The sequence below is a fragment of the Homarus americanus genome, unplaced genomic scaffold (genome assembly GCF_018991925.1).
Source record: "Homarus americanus isolate GMGI-L3 unplaced genomic scaffold, GMGI_Hamer_2.0 scaffold32583, whole genome shotgun sequence".
Lineage (NCBI taxonomy): Eukaryota > Metazoa > Arthropoda > Malacostraca > Decapoda > Nephropidae > Homarus > Homarus americanus.
In genome coordinates, this window is record NW_024713129.1 from 14,678,934 (window position 1) to 14,698,361 (window position 19,428).

The window sequence follows — 19,428 nt, forward strand, 5'->3', positions numbered from 1 at the left end:
TACCTTCCCACCATTTCGATAGTTTCTCACGGTGTACATTTATCTCTCTCACACCACCAGTATAACGTGGGTGCCGTAACTTGCCACTCGTACTGTCCGCTTTTGTTGTACTGTACTACTCACGTTTGACAGACGGCAGGAATAAACATTAGTTCCTTATGTGACGTCATTACAAGGGAACTATTTTGTTGTTACAATGAAAAATCGACTGTCCGGCTGAAATTTACGACCATAGCATTAAATTTAAATTATAGTTCTAGTGATTAGCTAAAACCCAAGAAAATACGTGGGAACATAATATACATAGTAGATAACAATGGATTATTAGACAATAAGTCAGAAAAAGTTTATACTAGAACTTGCGAAACATACAAAAAATTTTACCACACCAAGAAAGGCTGACAAGATACACTTGTAGATATAGGCACATTCATGTTGTATTGTAGGCAGAAGCTGGTAACACTGAGTCTTTAAGTAAGCATATAAACACTGATCAAAGTTGTATGTTAAAGCACCGAGGATTAAATAAAATAGAGTATTCTAATTAACCTAAAACAGAATTCAGTTTTATATTACTAGGCTAATACTACTAGACACAATAACCAAATATTAAAACAAATAATGAAAATAAAGCAAATATCAAATGAGCAAAGTAATACAGATATTGTAACTCTTTTCTTAGGATAATTATATAAGATTTATACTAGATGAAACTTCCGTAGACATATAAGATCCACTTTGAAAGGTTTGCATTCAAGGGGAGTGATATCAAAGGTTTTAAGTTGATACAATAAAGTTTAAGGATCGCGTGTGTGTGTGTGTGTGTGTGTGTGTGTGTGTGTGTGTGTGTGTGTGGAAAGACGATGCTTAAAGTGTCTATGTTAAAAAGTCCGTATCTCCTTGCTGATAACACGACCAATATCAATACTACAACTACTACTAACACTACTAAGATGTTAATTACTATATTCAGGGTAAAATAACAACGCTTTTAAGAATAATCACACTTTTGAAACCCTTTTACACACATTATTACGATCACATAAACACAAATATACAGTTGAAGGCATCTGTTGAAGAAGACACAGACATTACATGCATTGTGAATATATACACATAAAATATTTACTCCTTAAAGGAATTACCATTTACATATGAACATGCCGTAGATATTCACACTGAGGAGTCTGGTATAAATAGAAGCGTAATGAGACAAGTTGTAGAGCCATGAAATATTCAATCATCGCCTTGATTAACAGGTGCATTGTTCTCCGTTAGAAATGCGTAATAAGGCCTGAGTTTTGTCTTTTGTCGCCAATCGAATTAACTTCTAATTCAACTGGGTTAGTTAACCCCTGTGAACACACCACCGGAACTCGGCCGAGAAATATTCACCGCTAAAACTTTTGTGCAAGTTAATGCCACCATGAAGACTATACATCACTACGCTAAGTGTGTTTTTTCATCTGTGATTCTCAACTGGACATGACAGCCATTGTAAGCTCGTGGATATTCTAGATCACTGTTATACTAGCACATCAGTATCTATAGGTTGTTTACAAGTCCATTGATGTCTGTGTTTACAGTGTCCCCATTGAGGAAAAGACACATTCACACGTCGGTATATACCTAATCATTCTTCGCCTTATCCGCTGTGGCCATTTTCTTACCCGCGGGCAAAGTTGTCTTAAGAACGCATCAAAGGCAGTCATGATACCTGCAAATATTAGTCCAGAATTTTCAAGGATAAAGTTATGTTCTGTGAAAGATGGTGTACAGTACATATGTTTTAAATGTGTAATTTCCCCAAGAGACTGAAACTCCTTGTACATAAACTGATTTTCTTTTCTAGAATACTTTAACCACAAAACCTTTGGAAACTATTTTATTTTTAAATTTGCCCAAGTTACGGTTATCCTATCGTTGAGCACTGGACAAGGTCATTTTCCTATTGTGCGATACAGTAGACTAGATCATTCTATATTTGTTGAACGCATATAACCATTTTTGAATGTTGGACAAGGGCATTCTCCCATTGTTGAAGGCTGAACAAGGGCAAAGTTAGGGCATATACCCATTGTTGAACGTTGGACTAGGAGATTCTCCCATTTTTGAGCGCTTGACTAACGTTCTGCCACTGTTAACCGCTAAAAAAGGACATTCTTCTATTCTACAACACAATACTACATCATCTGACATAATTTACCGTCACAACCTTCATCTGATAAACCACATCTACACCTTAATTTGTTTTCAACTTATTTTTTCGAACTTCACGCCCTCTAATCTTGATTAGGTTCAATTAGGCTACAGTTCACCGTAGAAATTAGTGTAAATTACGCTAGACTGTATATTGAGAGGATGAAAAAAGGTAATTACAACACCTAGTAAAAGCTAGTCACGAGCAAGTTCACAGGCATAGATCCTAGTAATGTATTGATAAAATGTATCTTTGCTTCGACCTATACACCTCGTTCGTCATTATCAACGTCTGCCTTACATAACGTTCAACTTAACGTTATTATAACTTTGCATCATATACAGCAAAAGTACCCACATACACACACAAACACTCACATACCCCCCGCACACACACAATAAAAGTTTAAAGTACTTGTTAGTCTAAAAATCCTAGATGCAGAGTTAATACATAAATTTCCTCTACCTTACCCGACATTTCCAGTTGCCTCCTACATGTAATTCAGGGTTAGGTAACATCCAGCATGGTTGTCATCTCAGAAAATGTTAGACGGTGCGTTAATTTTTCTCTGCCATTGGGGAACATAGATGAACGAATCCTCGACACTATGAAAAAAAGATAGATGAACAAATCTTCTAGTAAAGGATCTAAGCCTGTATTTCACCTGCTACAAATAATTCAGAGGTCAGAACCTGTGTATAGACATCGATATGGGCCACAACACTACTATTCAGTGATATGCGAACGTCCACACGTCACATGATGAATTTGACTACCTAATACTGCATCGGTAAGAAGTCAACACCTGGTGGGGATTGACGATTTGCACACTTATAGTTTTGTATATACAAGAGAGAGGAGACTCCCGCGGGAGAGTAGGGCTCTGAGGACAAAGTATCACAGACAGGTATAACAATGTACAGTTTAACACCTAAACTTTCTTTAGCAGTTAGTTAAGACACTTATAAATAAATAAATAAAAATCATTAAATAAATAACAATAATATTTTTCATGGTATAGAGAAAACCAGAAAACAACGATTTAAAAAAAATAACCATTATAAACTTGGGTTGGCTTGCCTTATCTATACCACTTATTTTTCTTTCTGCGCACACGACTGCTCTTTAATTACAACAATATGTACACACAGAAAAGACACGTAGGAATATATATATATATATATATATATATATATATATATATATATATATATATATATATATATATATATATATATAAATTTTTCAAGGGAAGACCATTTATAATGAGGATCGATCCATTGGTCAAGGAGAGGTGTGACTGATTCTGTTGATTCATATTAGCCAGTCATCAGCCGTTTGGGCGGTGTATCCAGTGTTAGTACAGGAGGTAACCGGGGACAGGGAAACCCGTGGTGTTTGGTAGTGAGTGTCACACTGGATAACACCCTTCTCACCTGACATATTGGTGGGAGTTTAGCGCGTTAACATGTACCACCCTTGATCCTGTTGACTAATCCTACGTCACCACCTGTTGCCTGACTGATCCTACGTCACCACCTGTTGCCTGACTGATCCTACGTCACCACCTGTTGCCTGACTGATCCTACGTCACCACCTGTTGCCTGACTGATCCTACGTCACCACCTGTTGCCTGACTGTTCCTACGTCACCACCTGTTGCCTGACTGATCCTACGTCACCACCTGTTGCCTGACTGTTCCTACGTCACCACCTGTTGCCTGACTGTTCCTACGTCACCACCTGTTGCCTGACGTCACCACCTGTTGCTACTGTCACCACCTGTTGCCTGACTGTTCCTACGTCACCACCTGTTGCCTGACTGTTCCTACGTCACCACCTGTTGCCTGACTGATCCTACGTCACCACCTGTTGCCTGACTGATCCTACGTCACCACCTGTTGCCTGACTGATCCTACGTCACCACCTGTTGCCTGATCCTACTGACCTGTTGCCTGACTGTTCCTGTCACCACCTGTTGCCTGACTGATCCTACGTCACCACCTGTTGCCTGACTGATCTACATCACCACCTGTTGCCTGACTGTTCCTACGTCACCACCTGTTGCCTGACTGTTCCTGCGTCACCACCTGTTGCCTGACTGCCTGTCACCACTGATCCTACGTCACCACCTGTTGCCTGACTGATCCTACGTCACCACCTGTTGCCTGACTGATCCTACGTCACCACCTGTTGCCTGACTGATCCTACGTCACCACCTGTTGCCTGACTGATCCTACATTACCACCTGTTGTTGGCTCCCTGTTCCTCTTCGCTTCACCACCCTCCCACCACCTCTCAATTCCTCCCGCATTAGTTCAGCCGTTTCGTGTTTTCCTCTCCTCGCTTCACATCTTTGCCTTCTTCTTTTCTAACGCCTCTTTTTCATTGTGTTTATCTCATGTCTTCTCCCACTTGTTGATTCTTCCTTCATTTTTCTTCATGGGTTTATTGCGTCTTCGTCTCCGTTTTCTTCAATGCGGCTCGTTCGTTCACTGGATGAGACTGCCATCACGCGTCTGTAATAAATATAATACCCAATTAAATCCCTTTCTTTCTTTCTTCCTTTCTTTCTCATTCTCATTTCATTTTCCCTTTCAATCTTATTTTTTGTCTATCTTTATATCTGTATCTCTACTCTTTCTTGCCTTGTTAGTGAGTTGTGTGTGAAGTAAAGTTTATGAAAAAAATAGTTTAATATGGGATTTATCTTCATTTATATTTTCATCCTTGTTAATATGACTTTGAACAAATGTGATCAAGTGTTCTTGTGTTTTTCTGAATTAAAGAAACTGTTTCAATATCAATGTACCAAGAACTGTCATATATTATCGTAAGTGAAGTTAGCATCACCAAGAGCTGTCATACATTATCGTAAGTGAAGTTAACATCACCAAGAACTGTCATACATTATTGTAAGTGAAGTTAACATCACCAAGAACTGTCATACATTATCGTAAGTGAAGTTAACATCACCAAGAACTGTCATACATTATCGTAAGTGAAGTTAACATCACCAAGAACTGTCATACATTATTGTAAGTGAAGTTAACATCACCAAGAGCTGTCATACATTATCGTAAGTGAAGTTAACATCACCAAGAGCTGTCATACATAATCGTAAGTGAAGTTAACATCACCAAGAACTGTCATACATTATCGTAAGTGAAGTTAACATCACCAAGAACTGTCATACATTATCGTAAGTGAAGTTAACATCACCAAGAGCTGTCATACATTAAGTAATCACCAAGAGACTGTCATTAACATCGTAAGTGAAGCACTGTCATACATTATCGTAAGTGAGTTAACATTCATACATTATTGTAAGTGAAGTTATTACCACCAGTTATTGACCAAAGTGCAACACGACGTAATAGAGAGCAGCTCGACCGTGGCCAAGATACCAATACATTATCCGGCCATCAACACTCGTCTATCTCCTCCTCAGTCCTCACACCCGCCATAATTAGTTCCCATTAATTGATAGCCAGTTAATTAGTTGTGGAGGCGTGCCTGACAACTTATAAAGGTGGGGGGAGAGGGAGGTGGGGGGAGGAGGTGGGAGCGTGGAGTTGTGGGTAGTGACGCCTACACAACTACATCACCATCAAGGTTCGACTCTGCTCGAATCCTCAGTTTCGTACATTTAGTGTTCGGATTACCCTACCCCAGCTTATTTCACTCTAACGCTAACCTAACCTAAACCAACCAAACCAAATCTAACTTAACTTACCTTAACCAAACTTAAACTAAGTAACGTAACGTATAACTTCACCTAAGCCTCAACTAACCTAACCTAACTTACGGGAAACAATCTAACCTAACCTAAAGCCTTAACAAACCAATAATCTCATCTGCCCAACCTAACCTAACCAATGTGGACCTCCGAAGCCACTTGTCTAATTTAACCTTTAAATCAACGAACGTATTCTTAACCAAACCTAACTTAATTTTAACTTGAGAGGGGGGGGTCGGAATATGTGTGTGGTCCCCAGCCCTTCAATCATAACCTTATCTGTTTACCTCTCACTTATCACAGAGGGGTTCCGTATATTGCATCTCGGCCTTGCCCACAACCTCCCGCCTCTGCTTAGGTAAAAACAATAATTGTCTGTTTCTCCCGTATGATTTTTAAACCATCAACAGTACAGGAACCGTCATAAAGATAAGTATTATAAACAAATCATAAGGTTTCTTACGGACGAATTGTTCGCATCATTAGTTCTTCAAATCTTATCGTGGTTGTAAGGTGAACGGACGTGAGGTTAGGTTAAGGAAATCCAGTTTAAGAGGCTGGCTGTGGTGTGTATGGGGTCGGCGGTGAGTGGGTCAGGTTTATTAAGAGGACCGACCAACATTTTTTAAATCGCTTGACGGACAAGTTTGGCGTGTCAGGGGGGACTCGCTGGTGGGAGGCGGCGGGCAGTGTTGAGCGAGAAGTGAAGAATGTGATCGATAAAAAAAAAAGATGAAAGGGAGAGATGGAATAGAGGATAATGTAGCTCTTGGATTTAAAGGACTTTGTGTGACCCTCTGGTGGCGGAGCCGAGTGGTGGCAGTAATTAAGAGTGTCAGAACGCACACCTAAATTTCACGTGACATTGTGAATTATAGATAAACTTTAATACAAAGCAATCTTTCTCTTTATCTTTATTTCTCTGTTTCTCTCTCTCTCTTTCTCCCTATCTTTCATTTTTTATATCTCGCCTTCATCATCATAGATTCATAGCAGTCGCCATTAGTCGGTGTATATCACTGCACTTCACACACCTGGTCTAGTGGCGGTACGTGTAGGGAGGGGAAATGCAGTTTCTCCTTCACGGTGTGGCCTGTGCTCGTTGTCAACGTTGGCTTGAACTGCATATATGCCGCGTCCACCGAAGTCTTGGCGACCGAACACGGATGAACGCTCATTGAAGCTTGAGTCATCATTCATCACCTCAAGGATACAGCACCTCGCTAAACATGATGGGTAGACGCGGGAGGACCTGTGACATAACACTCTCGGATGTACCTAATGAAGTGGTGCAGTTTTTAATGTGTTGGGAAACTTTATACGTTCCTCGGGTTGTCATTGACATTATTAGACCAGATGCATGTTTCGTTTACTACTACAACCAGTGAACTGTCCACTACTAACAAGTGTGTCACTGTTTTACTGACACTTTGAGCTGTCTCGAAAGTCTTGGGCCAACGTAGGCAAAACTAACACTATATTCCATGGCCTTGTGTATAGTAGGTGAGAGGGACGGGAGGGTGGTGGAAGTCCTGCCCTGGCTATATATTCTGGAGGTCAAGGGCTGCTGAGAGAAGAGTGTGGTGGTAGGAGAGAAGCGTGTACAGTACAGTATACCAGGGCGGGTGGTGGTGGGAGCCCTCCTGTCTGGCTAGGAGTCTTGGGGCGTCGAGGGCTGCTGGGAGAGGAGAGTTGGGGAGGAGAAGAGCGTGTACAGCACCAAGGCGGTGAGACCAGCCAGCAGCAGCGCCAACACCACCAGCAGGCGAGTCGTGAACCCCTGGAACTCCTCTTCCTGCTTGGCTTGTCTCTGCACCACCATCGCCCGGGACTCCTGCAACACACCCACACGTCACCAATTTTAGACTAGTATGACTGATTCAGTGTGAGGCGTGTACCTGTGTGTGTGTGTGTGTTAGTTACAGCTCAACTAAACACTGTTGCAAAATAAAGATCAACATATTTAAACACGCATCAATGGACACACAAAACAATTAACCATATTGATAATTTCTCATAATAATATTAACCACTACCTCGTTAGGCTCCAGAAAAGATATAATTGACCAATTCTGTAACACAATAACAAGAGAACATCGGATGTAAACAAACAAAAAATCATAAAAAATTATATAATAATTTTTCTAAACCTTACAATAATGATTCCGCCATGAACGACGTGAAATGTTATTATAAAGTATTGTGAACAGTTTGTGTCATGACTGTGTGCATTGGAAGCTTCTGACTGTGATGATGACGTCAGAGTAAGCGTATATCCTGGACTAGTTTACAACTCATTATATTATTGTTGTTTGTGGAGATGATGTTTCTCTTACAATTACTTTATCGCCACTGGTCGGTCTGTTAGTCACTAGGGGTGGTCGGTCAGTCTGTCTCACACACACACACACACACACACAGGGGTGCAGGTTGGGGCAGTATGGATGCGGTCCTCTTTAAGAAGTGACAGTCAGTCGACCGTCAAGTGTGACCCACAGCACACCACCCCGGCACGTCCTCTCCTCTCTGTGTAGGAGGGAGAGAGGGGGAAGGTGGGAGAGAGAGATAGTTAAGTGGGAGGGAGAGGTGAATGAGAAGGGGAGGTATGAGGTAGGTAGGTAAGTACAGTAGATGGGATGGAAAAATAGTAAAGTGGGAGGAAGGGAGAAGTGGGTAGATAAGTAGGTGAGAGGGAGAGATGGGTGAGGAAGGTAGGTAAATAGGTGGGAGAAACAAAATAAGTAGGTGGGTAAATGGAAGGGGGGGGATGGTGAGGTAGGAAGATATGGTGTGAGACGTGACGGAGAAAGAATATTACAGGGCAACATAGGAAGTGAGGGGCAGCTTGAGGAAGGGTGGGAGGGAGGGGGAGGAGTTAGGGAGTAATAAGGGAAAGAGAGAGTCTGTGTGGGAGGAGGGGAAGAGGTGGGATAATGATGATAAAGGGGAGATGATGGAAGAGAGGAGAACGCCGAAGTAAACAAAGTAGGGTAGCAACGTGGATGAGAAGGGGGAGAGGGGAGGAAACGGTGGGGGAATGGACTAGAGAGGGAGTGTGGTAGCAGCAGAGTACAGAGAGAGAGAGAGAGAGAGAGAGAGAGAGGTATAAGCACCACACTGTACAACAATAAACCCCGGTGTATCGAACACTACTCACACACACAAAGCTCTCGAAACAAAACCAGAAGCACAATAACAGGTTCAGTACAGTATTACCCAGAACGACAACGACTCCTTAATGCAATCCTACGTAACTCTTCAAAGTACACCTGTTAAAACGCTGCACAGTTCACCTTCTCAAAGAAATCATTTAAATTCCGCTTTTTTCATTGGCTGATATCTAGTATGAAAATCGACGATGCAAATACCCCCAAACACTTGATATATTGAGGCATTTATATACAGAATATACAGGGTGTTTCATAAGTCTGGTACTGTAGGAGTCATCTTGAATACAGGGTGTCTCAAAAGTCACGGACAACAGGAACGATTACAAAGACCTTTACAGTATAGTGAGTAATCTATCAGACACCCTGTACAGTATTGTGCATAACATGAGACACCCTGTACAGTATGATGCACAACATGAGACACCCTGTACAGTATGATGCACAACATGAGACACCCTGTACAGTATGATGCACAACATGAGACACCCTGTACAATATGATGCACAACATGAGACACCCTGTACAGTATTGTGCATAACATGAGACACCCTGTACAGTATGATGCACAACATGAGACACCCTGTACATATGATGCACAACATGAGACACCCTGTACATGATGACACCCTGTACAGTATGATGCACAACATGAGACACTGTACAGTATGATGCACAACATGAGACACCCTGTACAGTATGATGCACAACATGAGACGCCCTGTACAGTATGATGCACAACATGAGACACCCTGTACAGTATGGTACACAACATGAGACACCCTGTACAATATGATGCACAACATGAGACACCCTGTACAGTATGATACACAACATGAGACACCCTGTACAGTATGATGCACAACATGAGACACCCTGTACAGTATGATGCACAACATGAGACACCCTGTACAGTATGATGCACAACATGAGACACCCTGTACAGTATGATGCACAACATGAGACACCCTGTACAGTATGGTACAGTCACCCACAAAAGTCCTGTCGCTTCTCCTCCTGAGTCACGAACCCCGAGATTCAGACTAGTGAACCCGAAGCAGTAGACTGATACATTATTCTGTCCATAAATGCTTCGGCTTCATGAGTCTGAATCTCGGGGTTCGTGACTCAGGAGGAGAAGCGACAGGACTTTTGTGGGTGACTGTACATAACACATGAGACACCCTGTACACTAAAACAAAATCAGCTGTATATTATTGTGTTAGCCTTAGCTAATCTTGATGTCGCGGTCATCTAACATGTGCAGTTGTGGTCAAAATTCCCTCGACACTGTATGCAATATCTGACATCATACGTGAGGGTCATGGAGGAACTGGGATGTAAATTTTCCAGTTATTTACTCATATTTTTATTCAATGAATCATTCACTAGCTATAAACCAATCCCACTACATGACCCACAAATAGTTGCTAGATATTTGCTAAGTGTCGAGGGAATTTTGGATGTAGCTGTACGTACACAATCATCATCTGGTAATTGATTCAAAGCTGAGTTAATGCTTCTATGCTGTGATTATCTTATGATTTGAACATTTCTAGGGACTCTTCAAGGGGCATTTCTTTGGTCCAATGTTGATTTATTTCTGTTGAGGTAAAAAAATAAATAACAAAAAACGCGAGAAAACTCCTCGGGATTCTCTCTCTAGGCACGTATTCCCAGAGCACGGGAAGGTGTGGCATAGAGAGGGTGTAGTCCGCACTGCTGAAATATACAAGCGATCACACCACCACCCGCGTCACAGACCAACCTCGCGACACACACACACACCTTAACAAACCCAAAATAGTTACCGGTAATTTATCTAGGTAATTTGCAAGTACTGTACAGTAATTATGAAGAAAATTATTTGTCCTGCCAAACAAAACACAAAAGACGTAGACAAAATGGTCAGAACTACACAGTCTCTTATCAACCGTTTCAACTGCTTTGGTTTCATCTTGTCTGTTTCACCTTCCTCAGAATATTTATCGAAAAGTAGTTAAGATTAGTTTGAAGGAACAGCACCATCAAGATAACGAGTTGAACTTGAAGGTAAGATGCTTTCAATTTCTTATGTCCCAATCGTTAATGTCAAGGAGGTAAGATAAGATTGTGCATCAACTTCAAGTCTCATTAATCCTCGTGAGCCAAGGTGGTGTGACAAACCGAGGATATGTTGTGATATGATAGCTTTATGTTCCCTGCGGCCTGGTTATTTGGGATCCAATTGAATTTTTATGACAAGTCGCCGGGGATATACATTACCTCACCACGGATAGGATTCAGAACGACATTATGTGAATTTGTTGATGTTGTGATGATAAAATAATGTTAGAGTGAATGTTTGTTGGTATTGTGTTGTATCTTGGTTTTAGATGATGCTGATGATATGATGTATTCATGCGCTAACAACTAAAAGGTATCGAGAAATTCTTACAAACATTTATACGTATAATACAGTACATCGGAACAAACTATTAGCAAAAGACTCCATCCTTGGCGTCGCTCTAGCTGAAAGTATAATGCTTCTGGTCTGGAATCTCAAAGGTTCGTGCAGTTGTCTCAGATATGAAAAGGAATCTAACAGCTCATCAGAATTATACAGCACAAAAGTGGAGTGCCGAAATGACATCGACTTTGTACCGAGACTTGTTACACGAATCTTGAGAACCCGGGGCGTGTGGACCCTGTTGTCTCACCCTGCGTATGGTAGGTATGTTGTGGTCCTCCCCGGGCTGGTGGCCGCCTCTACACGAGGGGTGGTCACAGGGGGCGGGGTTCTTGAGCTGCTCTAGGAGTTGAGCCCAGCGGTCTGGCTGCTTGGGCGGGCGAGCCTTAGCGGCGGCAGCCTTCACCGCCGCCTCCCGCCACGCCAGCCCACGCCGACGCACCAGCCGCATCCCGCACCTGCAGATCAACACCAGGTTTATTACGCACGTATTCACAAGGTCATTATAATGATTTACGTCGTAGGTAAATTAGCACCTGCATGTAAATACCAGGACCGTTACTCATATCTTTGTGAGGATATAATGTAACAACTAAAACAGTCACCTACTGTACACCTAATAATCGCTATTTTTTTTAAGAAATTGAGGAAAATGGTAGAAGTAGTTAGCACAATTCCATAAATGAATAATAATTAATAATATAAAAAATATATATATGACGCAATATCAATTAAATAAAATATAAATATATTGAACTTCGTAAACACATTAAAAACATATGACCAGTTAATTAAAGCAGAACAATCTAATAGCAATTATGACGTTTCTAAATTGTTACTTCAAAAACAATAAAATAAATTATAAATAAAATTTTCTCCATTTTCTAGTTTTAAAAGAATATGTAAAGACTTTAGCATAACACTTAACATTGATAATTTATGACAGTTAAATTTAGACAATTGTTTAACACATGCCGTCTCAGAGGCATTTCAGTTTAAGGTGTTGACAGTTTATGGTGCTTATGATATATATATATATATATATATATAAAACTTCCAGTAACACGAAGTTGCACACACGGAGAAATGATGATACTAATAATAATAATCTGCCTAAAGTTGTATACAATCTGGTACTATTTTATTTTTACTAAAGGATAATTAACGTCAATATAGAACAGGTTGGTTATGTTAGATCAGCAGACGATATCACAACACAGAAGACAGGCGGGCGGTAGATGCAATAGACCAAGATCATAACAGAACGGCCAAGTAGCATCATCAGCAGCCAAAAGACTCATTGCACAGTACATGGAATTCAGGCAGAGTAAAGTAGCGGAACGAATTCAGTGTGGCTGAAAAACAGACAGACAGCGACGATTAAGAAGAAGAGCAGTATGTCCTGGAAAGCAAGTTAGCTATAATTAAAAAATATATTAAAGAATACATTCATTGTATTCTTTCAGAGGTAGTGTGTGTAGTGGTGACACATTGACAGTAACTATACATTGTAAAGTTAAGTAAGCAGCAGCAACACATTTTAGCACGGAAAGATATGTTGTAAACCACATACAAAAACAATAAATAATATATAAGAAATTGCTGTTAGAATGTTACAGTAAAGGAATAATGCTCGACTGCGCCTAGACTCACCCTGGACGATTCATGGTCAGGTTACAAACGAAAACCAGATGGCCGGTGTCGGCAATTGGCCTGTGGACAGAAAAATAGTCCCCCTCACCACACACATCCTGGCCAGAGGTCTTAACTGTATAACAAACTCCGCCTGCAGCCGAACAGTGGTCAGATGGAAACACTGGCAGAGATGCATAGGACAGGAGGAAATGAATATCATGTCCTGAGGCGTTGTTTTATCTTTTTAATTTAATTTTGTTTATAGGATCAACTGTTGAGGGGAAGAAATTGTAAATCAGTAATTAAAGGGCTTTTAAACACTATGAGTAGTTTACTTTATGGACATTTAAGATAGGATACTGTAACAGAATTCAATCAGCTTAGTCTGCCGCTCATGTGATTTACCAAACACTATTTTCTTTTTAGATTTTAACACTTTGTGTACACTTTTGCATCGCCTCCTGCTCCGTGTCTCCCGAGGTCGTGCGTATTATGCATTTTCTTATATTGCGTCATTCACAGCAGTTGCGCAAAATTTTGCAAACATTCTCGACAATATTGCACCAATGTTGAACCCGTTTCACCATCGCCCTGAATTATTTTGTTAAAACTACTCCAGCCGCGCCTGTTGCCTGCCATTCCACCTTTAGTAAAACCGAAATGCACGAGGCTCTACCACCTAAAAATGAAAGCCATATACAGCATATATTTTTTGTTAGATTTTTACTTGTTAGAAAATCCTCCCAGGCACTTCCATAAGTCGTTATATAACCACTCACTATATAAACGTTACAATATGAGCATGGCAAGTTTTCCTTCGCCATTTAAACGTTACAATATGACAGTATAACCACCACAATAGAACAATAATGTAACACAACCATGATATGACCACAATATGAACCTCACACCATACTCCAACCCACTAATAACAAGTTTTTAATATTTTACCCCTGAGGTAGAGAAAATTTAGAAATAATGTTATGTATTTGTGGTAAAGGAAAATTTCCGATGGGATTTTCTCCTACGTAATGCTCTTACTCTATTTTCCATCATATTTTTTTTTCTTCACCCAGATTGATAATTTCCTATTTGCATAATATTCAAATTTTGTTTTCTGTTTACGAGTCAATTTGGTATATACGAGATCGCTAAGGTATTGTTCATTCATGGACAAATACAACCGTGAATTCATTTTGTTGCAGAGTGAGCTAGGATTTCTGTACGTGCAGGGTACCTAATCATCCACTTCGGTAGGGATTGGAAGAGCTATAAGTGTGTGTGTGTGTGTGTGTGTGTGTGTGTGTGTGTGTGTGTGTGTGTGTGTGTGTGTGTGTGTGTTATACCTTCCATCTGCCATTCAATCTTTCCAATATTTATTTTCCGGTAGACATTGGCAAGGATAGACTAAATGGTCTTGTGTGTTTAAGACCTTTCGGTTCGGCGGATTTGTTTATTGTCCTTCAGGCTAAGTTTGAGTTCAGATATAATGAATTTCCTCACCTTAAGACAATGTACTGTTCGAGATTTTTGTATTTTTCTGAATTTATTAAAGTTACCCTCTGGATAATCATCTTATCTTCTCCGATAAGTGTGTGCGCCCCGAAAAGCGAAATCAATTTGAATTTCTTATAGGCTATTTCCCACGCGTCCGCCCATAACAATGTACAATAATAGAGCCAGCAAGGAAAGTGTATTACGTGTTCCTCCTCACCCAGGTATTAGGATAAGATAGCTATAAGATACGACCTCTAAAGTGTCGTGATCAGCTGCTTAGAATGTGTTTTGGGTTTCTATATATACTTAAATTGATAAAGTAGTTATGCTTGATATAATTATGTGAAGGGTTGCAGTAAATGAGTGAAGTTTATTACCTGGAAAATACAATTATTTGTACCATATTTTAGCAGCGAAATTATGATTTTTTTAAGAGCATAATTTTCCTCGGTTTTACAAAGGTTCGCGTATTATCAAAGACTACGGTATTATGTAGTTGTGCATCCATAGTTTATAAGGCAAAGAGATCAGTAGTAAATGTTATAATCTTATTTCCTTTGTTACTGTTTTTTTATGACTTTGTTGTTGTCCCATACGCAACAATAACTAGAGCTCATTGTTCTAGAAGCCTTTGGTTCATGGGACAATATACATTTGTGATATAATGATGTTGATGATAGTCGGCTTAAACACAACAGCGCGCGCGAAGTCCAAACATAGCCTAGTTTCTTTATTCGAAAACCACACAAACCTTACCCCCAAACAGACATTTTTTTTCTTATCTTCTTTGGTGCCAAGTTACACACCTCCAAAGCATTCAATTTGAAGACAATGCTGCTCTTAATAACGTTCTGATGGGTATCGTCAAACACACGTCAAAAGTTGGGTTACGTGATGTCTCCCAGAGGTGGAGCAAAGGCTGGCGGCACAAGTGTATCAATTCCGAGTCGGTGAACTGTTCTATCACAAATATTCACGCGATCTCCATGTAGAAATATGTAAGGTAGTTTTTTTTTTACATTTTTCTGAGACACGGTAAAATTTTTGGTATTGGGTATCTTAGTAATATAGTTTTCCAAAAACGAATTTAGTTGCTCATTTGTTTCTGTTTGTTTCGTTCTGTTGTTCTTTTTGTCCTGTTGATCTGTTACTTCCATTCTGATTTTTCTATTGTCCTGTTGTTCTCAGCGGAGGAGGGATTATGATCACCATCGTGGGTAAACTGGACGTTCTGAAGATGTGGAGGACAAACACTTTGACAGACACCCGCACCAACGATAGAAGAAAAGAAATATAAAAACTGATATATTGACAGCTCCCGTGACGTTATCTTTCAAGACCAAACCAGGAGAGGAAAAAAAATAGTTGCTTTTTAATATGTAGAGGAAATGAACGAATCTTGAAATCTGTTCCACGGGTGAGACGAATTGACTTTATATAAAAAACTAAAAAGCATAGACAGTTTTATGGGAGTTTCTCTTTAGCCGACCACTTCCTTCCCCCTCTCCTTTCTGCTCTACACACACACGGATACACACACAGACACACACACACACAGACTAAAACGACAAAATAAACTACACACACAATAAGGCCCTTCTCTAACTATATATACACAGTACTTACCTGTGACGTCAATCGCACTTTAGGTAGCCCGCCACAGGAAAAGAACTACAGAATTGTTTGAATATTTTTCTTACACTCAACTTTACCCCTTCACTACATACATACATAAAAATAATTCATTCTTCAATTCTTCAGGACTCCGAGCATATATTTCACTAATTTCCAGAGGAGATGGCATATTCATTCTCTCTCTCTGTTGAACTCTTCCTTATTTTCATACATTTTCTTCATTTTCACAGGCAGTCATGTCATGGGTGGTAGTGTTCCTTCATATCACGCCGAGAACTGCAGCGAGTGTCACACAGGCCCGAGATAACACAAGACTCGAGGCTGTGTTTTCTTTGTCGATGCTCGTTCTCTACTGAAGACGAGTGAAGGAGAAACCTCAGTGATTTTTACCTTTTTTTACCATTTATTTTTATTTTGCTATTTTAAACGAGTTACTTAATCGTCAGGGTTATTTTTGTCTGATAGTAAACCCTCTCAATAGCGGACTTTTCAAGTGATGGATATTGTAAACCCTCTCAATAGCGGATTTTTCAATAAAGTATTGGATACAGCAAGCCCTCTCAATAAAGTAATGGATGCAATAAAACATCTCAATACTGGACTTCTCAACAACGGAATCCTCCCAATAATGGACAGGGCTTACAAGAATTTTTATTCGGGTATTGGGAGGTTTTACATAATGCATAATGGTTTGAAACGTTAAACAAAACCAACAACGTTCCCTTGATGGCCATACCGGCAGTTATATTTTAGAATTGTGAACACGAAAATATAAAAATCAAATATGCAACCATTTACTGTAGACAACAAAGACAGTTTTAACCACAAAGAGAATATTGCTTCCTTTGATATTCCAGGCTTAAATAATAATACAAAAGGGAAAAAAATATATAACGAATACACAAATAAACCGTAAAACATGAAGCTACGAGTTGATATTAAATGACAAAATATATATCCCCAGTCCTCACACTAACACAATTTACTAAACAAAGACAACATTGAAAAAAATGGAAACCCTACGCCTGTATATAAACCATTTAATTAATATTTTCACCAATTAGAAACGCGGTTTTTATTTACAAATTCAATTAAGGGTGAAAATAACGAAAAGTCATCTAGAATCTGGATTAATTGTGTTTGTACAGTATTGCTCGTACGCCTGGGAGGGGAAGGAGGATGGGGCAAATACTGCATTAACGTACGGTACCAAACCAATAAAAAATCACAGATAACAAAAAATTAAAACAATGTCTGTCAGGAAAGACAGACATTGATCTAACTAAAGCAGTAAAATATTTAAAGTCACGATGTGGATTCTCAAATATTATATAGTATGTACGATAAGATGTAAGAGAGGTGTACTGTAATTGATTCATAATTCACTTAATCTCTAGTGTAAAGATGGCGGCCAAAGTGCTACAAGACTTTACCGTCACTTAATGCGTTCTCTTAGCCTTAATTAATAAACCAGGATTAGGAAGCACACGCACGCACACACACACACACACTGCACCACTCAAGGTAGGTATCTACCTTAGGTCCTTGGCACCACTAACCTACCTATATCCAGGTTTTGAAACACTAATAATGTTTAGAGTAAAACTGTCCTTTGTTGATGTTATAATGTGTCACTGCGCTTCACCAAACACAAGTCTTTAAGCGCGTAATAACCTTGCATAATAGCAACATTTTGGATATATAAAACAACTCATAAATACTGTATACATAATTTTATACTCTCAATCGCCATATTTCTGGAGTAAACAAAACCTAATCGTATTTTATGAGTTTAATGATAAGTCGAGGGAGATTAACCCACGGCAAACAAGAGACGTAATTACTCCCTGGAAAAAAATAATCAGCTGAACATCTCCCCAGCGGCCAGAGGTATGATGATACTCGTGTAAACAATATGTAAAATATATTTGTAAGTTAGGTTGTTCTGCTACGGTGATATACAAAACGTTATTATAAGTAGATATTATATAAAGAACACTTTACCACGTTGCTTAGCCTCATCTAAACATTAATATCGATTTGTTAAGTATGAAAAGGTGAGTGTGTGTGTGTGCGTGTGTGTGTGTGTGTGTGTGTGTGTGTGTGTGTGTGTGTGTGTGTGTGTGTGTGTGTGTGTGTGCGTGTGTGTGTGTGTGATCTCTTGTTGCCGAATTTCTCTGTTTATTGTTGTTGTGTCTCCCTCCCTCACAGCCAGGAGTGTTTGTCTTGCCATTTAGCTAACTTTTGACTGCTTGCATTAATCCCTCTCTTTTTCTTTCCTCTGTCTGTCTATATTGTTGTATTTGACTTTTCAATCTCTTTTTATGTTTTCTTTCGTTTCTCTCTTTATGTCTCGTTACTTTATCTTTCCCTCTTGATTATCTTTCGTTTTTTTTCTTTCATTTTCTCTCGATTTTTCTTTCTCTTCTCTCGTTTTTTCTTCTAATTTTCTCTCTTCCTCTCTTTCTCTCCCTGACTGTTACTTGCTTTTATCTGCTACTGTAGTCTTCACAACACTGAGACACACGTCACTATGCTTCTTAATTCTTTCACAGCTTGGAGGGACGGTAGCGACCTCTTGTCATGTTGAGTCAAGGTGGGTCATGTTAGGTCACCGTGGGTCATGTCAGGTCACTGTGGGTCATTTTAGGTTACCCTGGGTCATGTTAGGTCATCTTGAGTCAATGTGGATCATTTTAGATCATACTAGGTCATCTTAGGTCACATTGGGTCATCTTAGGTCACACTGGGTCAACTTAGGTCAGTATAAATATTCAGTGTCTTTTGGGGGGTCTCATTGAGTCCTGTTTAAGTCTGCTTGGGTGTTTCGGGGAGTCTTGGTGGGTCTAAATTTTGGGTCCCAGTGGGTAACTTAATTAGGTCTTATTGGGGATCTTTCCGGGGGTCCTGGTGGGTCTTTTTAGGTCCCTGGGTTCTAACTGGGTCCCCCTTAGCTGCTACTGAGTCTTAGCAAAGTTCTAGTCTGTGGCCGTGGTGTCAGGTGTAGTGTGGCAGGTGTGGTGGCACTGAGAGGCACTAGGGACAGGTGTGGTGGCACTGACAGGTACTAGGGACAGGTGTGGTGGCACTGACAGGTACTAGGGACA

At 40.0% G+C, this 19,428-nt stretch overlaps 1 long non-coding RNA gene across 8 annotated transcripts in view; it reads right to left on the bottom strand.

Moving 5' to 3' along the window:
- Window positions 1–312: 312 nt before the first annotated feature.
- LOC121868248 overlaps window positions 313–19,428 on the bottom strand; it is a 38,848-nt gene continuing 19,732 nt past the window's right edge. For 2 of the 8 annotated variants that reach the window (XR_006089345.1, XR_006089347.1), the window contains exons 3-8: window positions 11,805–12,012; window positions 7,556–7,772; window positions 4,332–4,718; window positions 4,175–4,203; window positions 3,982–4,126; window positions 313–3,942 (exon numbers count right to left, since the gene is read on the bottom strand). This is a non-coding gene — a long non-coding RNA (uncharacterized LOC121868248). Of the gene's footprint in view, window positions 3,943–3,981; window positions 4,127–4,174; window positions 4,261–4,331; window positions 4,719–6,972; window positions 7,773–11,804; window positions 12,013–13,207; window positions 13,268–19,428 lie in introns of all 8 variants that reach the window. The other 6 variants (XR_006089349.1, XR_006089348.1, XR_006089350.1 and 3 more) reach the window with 6 other exon arrangements.